Source organism: Chenopodium quinoa, unplaced genomic scaffold, assembly GCF_001683475.1.
Source record: "Chenopodium quinoa cultivar QQ74 unplaced genomic scaffold, ASM168347v1, whole genome shotgun sequence".
NCBI classification, from domain to species: Eukaryota; Viridiplantae; Streptophyta; class Magnoliopsida; order Caryophyllales; family Amaranthaceae; genus Chenopodium; species Chenopodium quinoa.
Window position 1 is genome coordinate 2,524,824 of NW_018743942.1, and position 10,456 is coordinate 2,535,279.

Consider the following 10,456-nt stretch of genomic DNA (forward strand, 5'->3'; position numbering starts at 1 on the left):
TCATACTTATATTTCGCGAACCAAAAATTACTAATCATTCCTAATACTTAAAATAATCCTCCTCCCATCCCTTGATTTTTGGGGATTTTAAATACTCGTGTATGAGAAAATAACCTAAAGCGTTTGTATAAGGCTATAATTGTTCATTTGCGTATTTAAATATGGATAAGTTTGTAATTTCAATAATTAACACCATTAAGCTTGAGAAAAGTTGTTAATGGAAGAAATTGAATTCGACAGCTTTACTGGAATTTTAGAAACTTCAATTACAAAATTTCAAGCTCAGGAATAAGCTTTAATGGGGGAAAATGTCCCCCCTACCAACCTTTGGGGTTGACCTTGCCATGAAAATGGTGATCGGCATATCGGTGGAAGAAGAAGGTGGGAGGTGAAGGAGTTAAAGCCGTCCAATTAAATTCAAAGCTCAAAAAAACAAAAAAAAAAAAAAAACCAATGCTCTAACACGACTCCCAACGCGTTATATTTACTGTGCCATTAGATAAATGCCCCCATGTTTATCATTGAGATAAATTGAAGTATGTTGTTCTTGTGATTGTTGTGAAACTTTAAATTTCAAAGTTATATGAAGTATTTTATATACCGTTAGAAACATACACTTGTATACGACCTTTTGAGGCTTAATGGTATCACATTAATATCATTAAAATTTACCTAGTCCATAAAACTCTATTTATACTACTAGAAAAATATCATGATATATTAATACCATAAAAAAATATTATAATACCATTACACTATGTAACGGGACTATTTATTCACCAAGTGTTATTAATAATATCTCATAAATAGTTCATATTGTTTACATAAATTGTCATGTTCAACCTAACAGCTTGCTTGGAATTAGGAAAAAAAACAACTTAATACATTACAAATCAACAGAAAACGATCAAATACTCTGGTCTAGAGCTAAGCATTTCTCTAAATGGTTGAACCTCAAAGTCCTTAGCTACCTCGCTCTCCATACATATGGAACAAGTTGTAGACATTAATGTCGTCACATGCATCTGCATTCCTTCTATTGCCAATTTATGAGCCATTTTGTTAGCTTTGCGCCTAACATGCTTCACTTCACATTCCCATGCCCTAGAGATTTGGTTAGCCACATCCGCAATAATAATACAACCTTTCAAAGGTCTACAAAAAAAAAGTCAACTTTTGATTATTTAAAAAAAAAAAACCATTAGAGTGTATCCGCTCTAAATAAGTTATGACTGGTAGTCACTGTAGACACCTAAAAATGTCTCCCCAAAATCAAACCCGATAATGAACAACCTTTCACCGCCATTATTGGTCGGGTTGAGTATTTAATCTTTGGAGTGCTTAAATCCATGTTCAATCCAATACATTTCATAAACCAACTCAATTCTTAGCCCATTTCCCCACACCATAACTTACTTTCACTTTTTGTATCCACATCACAAAACCAAGAGAAACTGATTTTGTGGCTATATAATTTTGATCCAATTATTATTTTTTTGGATAGGTCTTTTTATAAGCTTCCAACGGTATATCATAAGCCCAATTCCGATTTAAAACAAAGAAAATATGAGCAAAACACTAAACTCGGCCCAAAACCGACACCCTTTCACTAAAATGGACATATCTTAAAATATACAAATTATTTTGACTATATTCTAATTGAATTAGAAAGTATACTTGATTATCTTTCCAATGGTATATTATATGCTTTATCCGAGTTACGGATCAAAAGTTATCATAGTTTTGAAAACGCGTAAAAATCTAGAATTACCGCGCAAGAGTGTAAAACACCGCACCACAGTATGAGCTGACGTGGCACGGTGTTTTTTACCATGACACGGTATTTTTCACCGTGTCGATGCATTTTTGGACTAAATTTACACCGCGACACGGTGTACCTAACCGTGCCACGGTGTATCTGATCGTGCCACAATGTACTTGACCGTGCCACGGTGCCCAACACCGTGTTACGGTGCCCAAATTAGGGTTTTTCTATGGATCTTATCTCTTCTAGGGTTCACTACACACCCCTATCCGTCTCCTCTATAAATATAGACTTAATTTCTGCAGTTTGTGGGCACCAAAAATCATTCTCTTTCTCCCTACACCCAAAAATCATTATCTTCTCCCTCTTTAGCCTTTTCTAGCCTCCTTATTCTTCCATAATACTTCTCCTAAGCACTCCAAGGAGCCCGTACTTGACCCAAATTTCTATACTTAAACCAAGGCGTGAAAGGTAGAATTAACTGAGGGTTTGTACAAAATCAACTCTATTTTTTTATTTAATTTAATTTCAATTTGATTTATTTTTATTGAAGTTACTAACAATTTGTTCATAATGTAGCAATTTAAAGGAACGCGCGGAATGTGAGTAATCAATTAATTTGATTACTTATTTTATTGTATATTGCTAGTATCATGATTAGTTTCATTTATTATTTGATTTGACTAACGATATTATTGTTAAATTGCTTCCAATATTGATGTTATTCTATTATTATTTATGATCACCATATTGCATGTTTAAAGGGAATATGTAATTGAAAATCACTCTTAATAAGATAATTTGGACAATCGGTTTAGGTTCCTTTTTAATCTTGTTGTTTAATCAAATGATCACGAATATTTTAGAATTATATGTTGCATTAATATTCAACCAATTTAGCATAATAATAGTTTAGAATAAATTGAATTTTGTTTGCATGCCTTTAAGGTCGTAGGAATGCTTTTCACTATAAGAATCGAGTAGAGGCCAATACGGACGAATGTGACTCCATGACTCGCTTCGTGCCATCATCCCCGATCCTTCTTTCGTGGTTCTGAACCATATGGAGTTAGTAATCTCACGGATTATGAATGGGGTGTAACCTTCACGGGTCAATTGTTGTTGCCTATTGTTGTCCCTTAATCGTGGTTGTCTTAAATGATCCGTGAACGGTTTACAAGTTCCTTAAAAACTTGTTGGCGGCTCCTTACTTTTCTTGTCCCTAATCGTTGTCCCTAATCGTATATGTCAAATCCCGCTTCCTATGAGTGTCAAGCATATTCACTACATGCTTGACGTAGGTAAACGACGCCTATAGTCACTAGTTGGTAACCTGATTCGCAGGTAATATAGGACATGTGTCAACAATTTATTGGTTTGACAAATTTTTTTTTACAGTTTTTAATTTAATAAAGATTCAAATAATATTATTATAATAATTATTAAAATTATAATTATAATTATTTTTTTTAAAAAAACCTATTATTATTATTACTATTATTATAGTTATATTTTTATTATTATTATTATTATTATTATTATTATTATTATTATTATTATTATTATTATCATCATCATCATCATCATCATTATCATCATCATTACTATTATATATCTCAAAAACAGATAAAGTCATACAACCTACAAACAAATTATAGAGCCGAGATACAATTTAGTTCCTCACCCTTCTAGTTATAGTGAACCGATCTCGCTGAAGATGTGAGCAGTTGCATGAGCATCAATATCTTGAGTCCTATAGAATGTTATAACCCGCTTCAGCAATGCAACAACCTCCTTGTCTAATTCCCTTAATGATGAAAAGGAGCAAGGGAGAAAACCAAATCCAATAGCCCTGCAACGTGGTCCACACTTGTCCCGTTTCCGCTAAGCTGTAACCGACACAACACGACCAACCCACCACCAGCTCCCCACCACCATAAGCCCATAGCCCATGCCCCAAAACTCCTCTTTCCTACTCGTGACCGGCAGTCGACGAGCCCAACCCCATCTATCCCCACCCCTTCACTTTTCCCGATTTGACCCCTTCCCCTTCACCCTAACTGGAACGAACCTCCTCCCCTTCCTCCACCGCGATCCGACACCCCCAAACCTAAAACCCCAACCCAAACCCGAAACCTTATAGCCCAAACTACCCCAATTAGTTAGGGTGTTTAGGTTGGGAGTTTTAGGGATTCATTTCGGTGAGGGGAAAGAGAGAAGGGTCGAATCGAGGAAGGGGGAAGGTAGGGCTAGGTTAGTCGGTCGATCGGCGTGAGCAAAGGAAGTAGGTTTGGGCGGCGAGTAGGAGTAGGGGTGGGGAGAGGGTGGTGGGGTTTGTGGGAATAGTGGTGGGTGATTTTTGTTAGTAATAATAAAAGTTAATCAGAGTTTCGTTTACTTTTAAATTTTTTTTTTTCATTTGTGTTGAAGTTGAAATGTCTGGTGTTTTGGGTGTTTTTTGGATTTCCTCGGATACTGGTCACGCTCTCCTGGCAACGAGACGGTCCAACCTGCAAAACAACGAATATTCCGATTGACGGAATATTCGCCTCCGACGATCAAGTTAGTGATCGGAACGGGAAAGGCTAGAGAGAGAAAGTAGGGAGACACGTGGCATCTTCTCGTGTCGACACGTGTCTCCCCCTAATTGGGCCACGTGTCGCCACGAGTTTGGCCTGAAACTTTGAGCGCTCTTAAGATGAACGCGTGGCATCTTCCCATGGTGACACGTGTCACCCTATAACTGGGCCACGTGTCACTATGGGACTGGTCCACGTATACGGGGTATTTTTACCCTCAACATTTGCCCCTCAGAGGGGGTGGCTCGTACGCATACAGGCCGACTCCTCTGACCTCAAGTAGCCTTGGGGCGTACAAGCGTATTAGATTTTTGACATATTTATGTCCGCTTGCTAATTTAGAGTGAAGGCCTATCCATACGAATGGCGCGGACAACGGTAGGTCGTCTCGCTTTTGGGAGTTGCGGCTGTCTTGCCATTGCGGAGGGAGCTTTAGCTCCATTAGCTTATTTTTGGACGTGCCGTTTATTAGGTCGTCTTCTTTTCCGCCTATTCTAACGGCGTTGCTCTTTGCCTCTCCAAATTCTAGGTTAAATTTTCAAATTATAACCGTTCAATTTTGTTAGGCGGGAAAGATGAATTTACTGTCTTACCCCCATAAATTTTGCCTATATATACAAGGGGTTTGACCTCATTTTCGCACTTTGGAACTTTACATTTTCTAGAGAGAAGTCAGAGCTTCTAGAGAGAGAAAGTGTATTTTCCTTTGAATCTTCGAGAGCTCCGCCGTGCTTTTGAGTTTTCCGGGCACATTCGTTGAGTTTTCCGGTCAACCTTCAAGACTTCCTAGTTTTCAACACGTACAGAGGTAGGCCGCTTGTTTTCTTTTCCTTGCATTTTTGTTTCTTTATTCTTCATTTAAAATCTGGCTCAACACTCGGCTTCGTCCGTTTCTCCTCATGAGGCCGGCCGTTCGCCTGGGATTGAGGAGTCTAGAGTGGACGGAGACGAGTTGTCTTCTTCATGGAGTGGGTCCATTTCTAGTGTGTACCAACTCACTTCCACCCATTCTTCTCTGTCCCTGCAGTCGAACATGGCACGGACGATGCAGACGTACGATCGTTGTAGGCATCGTTCGAAGTGCGCCTACGTTAGAGCATGTTGTGAATATACTTGGCACTCTTAGGAAGTGGGAATTGACATTACAATTAGGGACATGATTAGGGACAAGGAAAGTAGGGAGCAGCCAACAAGTTTTTAAGGAACTTGTAAACCGTTCACGGATCATAAAAGGCAACCACGATAAAGGGACAACGATAGGCAACAACGATTGACCCGTGAAGGTTACACCCCATTCATAATCCATGAGATTACTAACTCCATATGGTTCAGAACCACGAAAGGAGGATCGGGGATGATGGTACGAAGTGAGTCATGGAGTCACATTCGCCCGTATTGGCCTCTACTCGATTCTTATAGTGAAAAGTGATTTCTGCGATCTCAAAGGCATACAAATAAAATTCAATTTGCTCCAAATTATTATTAAGCTAAATTGGTTGAATATTAATGCAACATATAATTCTAAAATATCGTGATCACTTGAATTAATAATAAGATTAAAAAGGAACTTAAACCGGTCGTCCAAATTATCTTATTAGGAGTGATTTTCAATTACATATTCCCTTTAAACATGCAATATAGTGATCATAAAAACAATAGAATAAACATTAATATTGGAAGCAATTTAACAATAATAGCGTTAGTCAAATCAAATATAAAATAACCCTAATCATGATACTAGAAATATTAAAAATAAAATAAGAGTAATTAAATTGATTAATTACTCACATTCCGCGCGTTCCTTTAATTTGCTACATCATGAATAAAATGTTAGTAACTTCAATAAAAATATAAAAGCAAATGAAAATTATTAAATTAAATTAAATAAAAAGTAGAGTTAATTTGGTCCAAACCCTCAGTTATTTGTACCTTTCACGCCTTGGTTTAAGGACGGAACCTCGGGTTAAGTATAGACTCCTTGGAGTGCTTAGGGGAATTATTATGGAAGAATAATGAGGCTAGAAATTAGGTTAAAGAGGGAGAAGAGAATGATTATTGGTGTAAGGTGAGAGAGAATGATTATTGGTGCACCGAACTACAGAAAGGGGGGTCCTATTTATAGGGAAAATGTGCTGAGGGAGCACACGGAACCCTAAATTGTTAAAAACCCTAAAAAAGTATCCCGCGACACGGAAAAGTGTACCGTGTCACTGGAAATCCCACCGTCAGACGGGAAACTTTCCCGTGACACGGTACAAATTTGCGTGACACGGGAAATATTTAGGTTACGGGAAGTGAAAACGCGTTAAGGGTTTACGCGGAAAAGACACGAAATGTCCCGTGACACGGCACAGGTACCGTGACACGGCAGTATCCACCGTGACACGGTACAGTACACCGTGTCACGGTATCGGAGACGCGGAAATTACACGGAAACAGCTCCGTGTCACGGGGAATCCCACCGTCAGACGGTGTAAATTCCCGTGACACGGTGGAAAATGTCGTGACGCAGGAGTTCTTTAGGTACGAAGAACGGAAATAGGACACGGAATAGCCCCACGTCACAGCAAGGGCACCGTTTCACGGGGATTCCCACCGTCAGACGGTGCAATTTCCCGTGACACGGTGGAATTGCACTGTGCGCGGTGATTCCTGTTTTTAAAACCATTATAACTTTTGATCCGTAACTCGGAATAAGGCATATAATATATCATTGCAAAGATTATCAAGTCTACTTTCGAAACCAATTAGAATCAAGTCAAAATGATATGTAAATTTTAAGATATGGTCGTTTTAGTGGAAGGGTGTCGGTTTTAGGCCGAGTTTAGTGTTTTGCTCATATCTTTTTCGTTATAACTCGAAATTGGGCTTATGATATATGTTTAGAAAGCTTATTTAAAGGCCTATCTAAAAAAATAATAATTGGATCAAATTTTATAGCCACAAAATCAGTTTCTCTCAGTGGACACGAAAAGTGGAAAATAGGTTATGGTTTAGGGAAATGAGCTAGAAATTGGATTGGTTCATGAAATATATTGGATAGAACATGGATTTAAGCACTCCAAATATTAAATACTCAAATCGACCAATAATGGCGGTGAAAGGTGTTCATCAACGGGTTTGGTTTTGGGGAGACATTTTTAGGTGTCTATAGAAGCCCCCACTTTGACTGAGTTTGTAGAAACGTCAGTTTCGAAAACGATAGTCAAAGTAGCCGATACAGACGGAGAATGATTTAAGACGTTTTGCGATCCTAAATCATTCTATATACGCCGATACCTGCAGAAAAATGTTAGTTCTACAGATAAAAGAGTAAAGGGATAGAATGCTTATCTAACACCAGTGTATTGGTGGCAAATGAGCTTGGTAGCTTCCTATGCTTGAAGGAATCCACCGGATGACGTCTGTTAGAACGCTTTCCATGCCTGAGGAAAGCCGACTGAGAATTTTGGTAGTTTTCTAAGCCTGAAGAAACCTACCGGATAATACTTTCCATGCTTGAGGAAAGTCGACGTATGAATTTGGTGTCATTCTATGCTTGAAGAAATCCACCGATGATGCTTTCCATGCTTGAGGAAAGCTGACTTGGCGGTTTTCTATACTTGAAGAAAAATCCACCGATAACGCTTTCCAAGCTTGAGGAAAGCCGACTTGGCGGTTTTCTATACTTGAAGAAAAATCCACTGATAACGTTTTCAAGCCTGAGGAAAGCCGACTGATGAATATGGTGTCATTCTATGCTTGAAGAATTCCACCGATAATGCCTTCCATGCTTGAGGAAAGCCGATTTGGCGGTTTTCTATACTTGAAGAAAAATCCACCGGATAATACTTTCCATGCTTGAGGAAAGTAGAAAGATGATGAGATTGCAAGTCTCTGTGTATCGAGAACCTTGCGTCATGAAATGATGGTGGTCCGCTTATCCCCGGACGTGGGCTTTAGATGGTCCACTTGTCCCCGGACGTGGGCTGTAGATGGTCCGCTTGTCCCCGGACGTGGGCTGTAGATGGTCCGCTTGTCCCCGGACTTTGGCTGTAAATGGTCCGTTTGTCCCCGGACGTGGGCTGTAGATAAAACCTGCAAAAATAAATTTGCCAATGGACTCGTATATACTGTGATTGACTTGACCACTAACTTGACCAAGTTTGACTTGATGTGACATGACATGTGTATGACTTGTGAGTGTGTGTGTGTATATGTGTGTGTGCAGACACAAGCAAACGAAGATGCAAAAGCAAAAATTTTCCGTCAATTTTTGTCATAAGTGGAGGGTACCGACTTTCTCCCGAAAAAGAAAGATGTGAAAACTGAACTTTTGTTTTCGAACTTCCTTCCAAAAGAAAAGACGTGAAAAAAGGAAAGAAGTTTTGAGCTTCCTCCTTGAGCAAGACGAAATGAATCGTATGGATTGAATTGCTTGTCCTGAAAATAATGTATGCATGATGCATGTTCTTAGGCCAGGAGGCTAAGGACAATTACATCATGTGACACGATAGATGAATGAACTTAAGTCATGGAGCTAAGCATCATATATGGTGTAAAGAAGCGATTTTGAACGTCACTTAGGTCTGGAAGCTAAGCACGTATAGTGATTATTGCATAATGAACGTTGCTTAGGTCAAGGAGCTAAGCACGATATGCTTTGTATGATTAAAAATCATTGATATATAAATGTTTCTTAGCACATTATGAGAAACAATGAACATTGCTCAGGTCAGGAAGCTAAGCAAGTATACAATGTTTCTTCTACTGAATGTTGTCTTTAAATATGATGAAACATGCACTGTGTTGAAACAAGATTTCATGATAAAGGGCTCTTAAAGGGAAGGATGATTGATATGGATATGGATGTGTGAGTGAAGTGTGTGAATGTGATACTAAGGCTGGCTGCAAGGGTTATAGGGATGGAAAGAGATGTGAGAAGAGTTAAAGATGATGACTCTTCAGGCTGGGTAAGCTAATGTGATTTGGGTTCAAGCCCCCAAGTCTAGCTCTAAATGGGTAGGGATAATTATTGGATATTCTTTGCCTCGATCATGCATGGATATGAATATGATTGTGGCCGCACCTCGATGTGAGGTTGCCTACGTATCCGTTAGGAATCAGGCCGAACGTAACTCTAACCGAAGTTTGCACAAGTGTATGTACACCTCAAAGAGGTCTTTCAAGGGTTGTAATGTGGTTAAGTTGATGGTTTAAGGAAGAAAGGGGTAAAAGGCTCAAGATCCGAGAGAATCCCCAAGATGTGTAATTTTGAATTTGAAAATTTTGAATTTTGCAAGTTTATTTTCAACTATTTTTTTTGTTTTGAATTTCTTTTTTTCTGCTTTTTTTTTTAATCTTTTGAATCAATGTAGACAATCTCAAATCATGCGGTCCATAACTCACTTAGCATTCATGTTTCTCAGGCACGGTACCAAGCACTCGATGAGAGACGCAATTTGAGACGTGTTCATATCAAAGACATTGGAACACTTGCCTTTAGACAGTGTTTTATTGTTGCTTTGCTGCTTTTTTTTTTACTTGCTTTTTGAATGTTATACAATTACAAATCTTCCAATCCCAGGGTTAAGTGAATGTGGGTTGAAGAAATGAAGGCCAAACGTTAGACGAGGCTCAAAATGGTTGATGAAGAAATGGAATGTGATTGAACGGTTAACAGGGAATGACATGGTTGCAAAGGTGCCTCAAGTCATTGGTGTACCTTGGGTTTAGTTCGGTAATTGATTTTTTTTTTTTTTTTTTTTTTTTTTGAAAAATTCTATGATCGAGATGTAAAGGAAAATTGCTCATTTTATTAATGGAAAAGGTGAACGAAACACATGAAACATATAAAAAAAATTCAAAGTGGAAAACCTATGCTAGACATGAATGGGGGAATGGAGAAGAATGATAAAGAAAGAAATCATGAAATCCTGCACGAAGGATCTGTGTGCCTTGTATTCATTACTTCTTGCCGCCTGGAGGGACAGGAAGTTTGTTTGCATCCATCAAGTCTTGAATGACGTCCTTCAAATTCCAACATTGCTCCGTAGTGTGGCCCCTTCCTTGATGGTACTTGCAATAGGCATTGGGATTCCATTTGGTGCTCCTTTCTTCAGGTTTTGGCTCT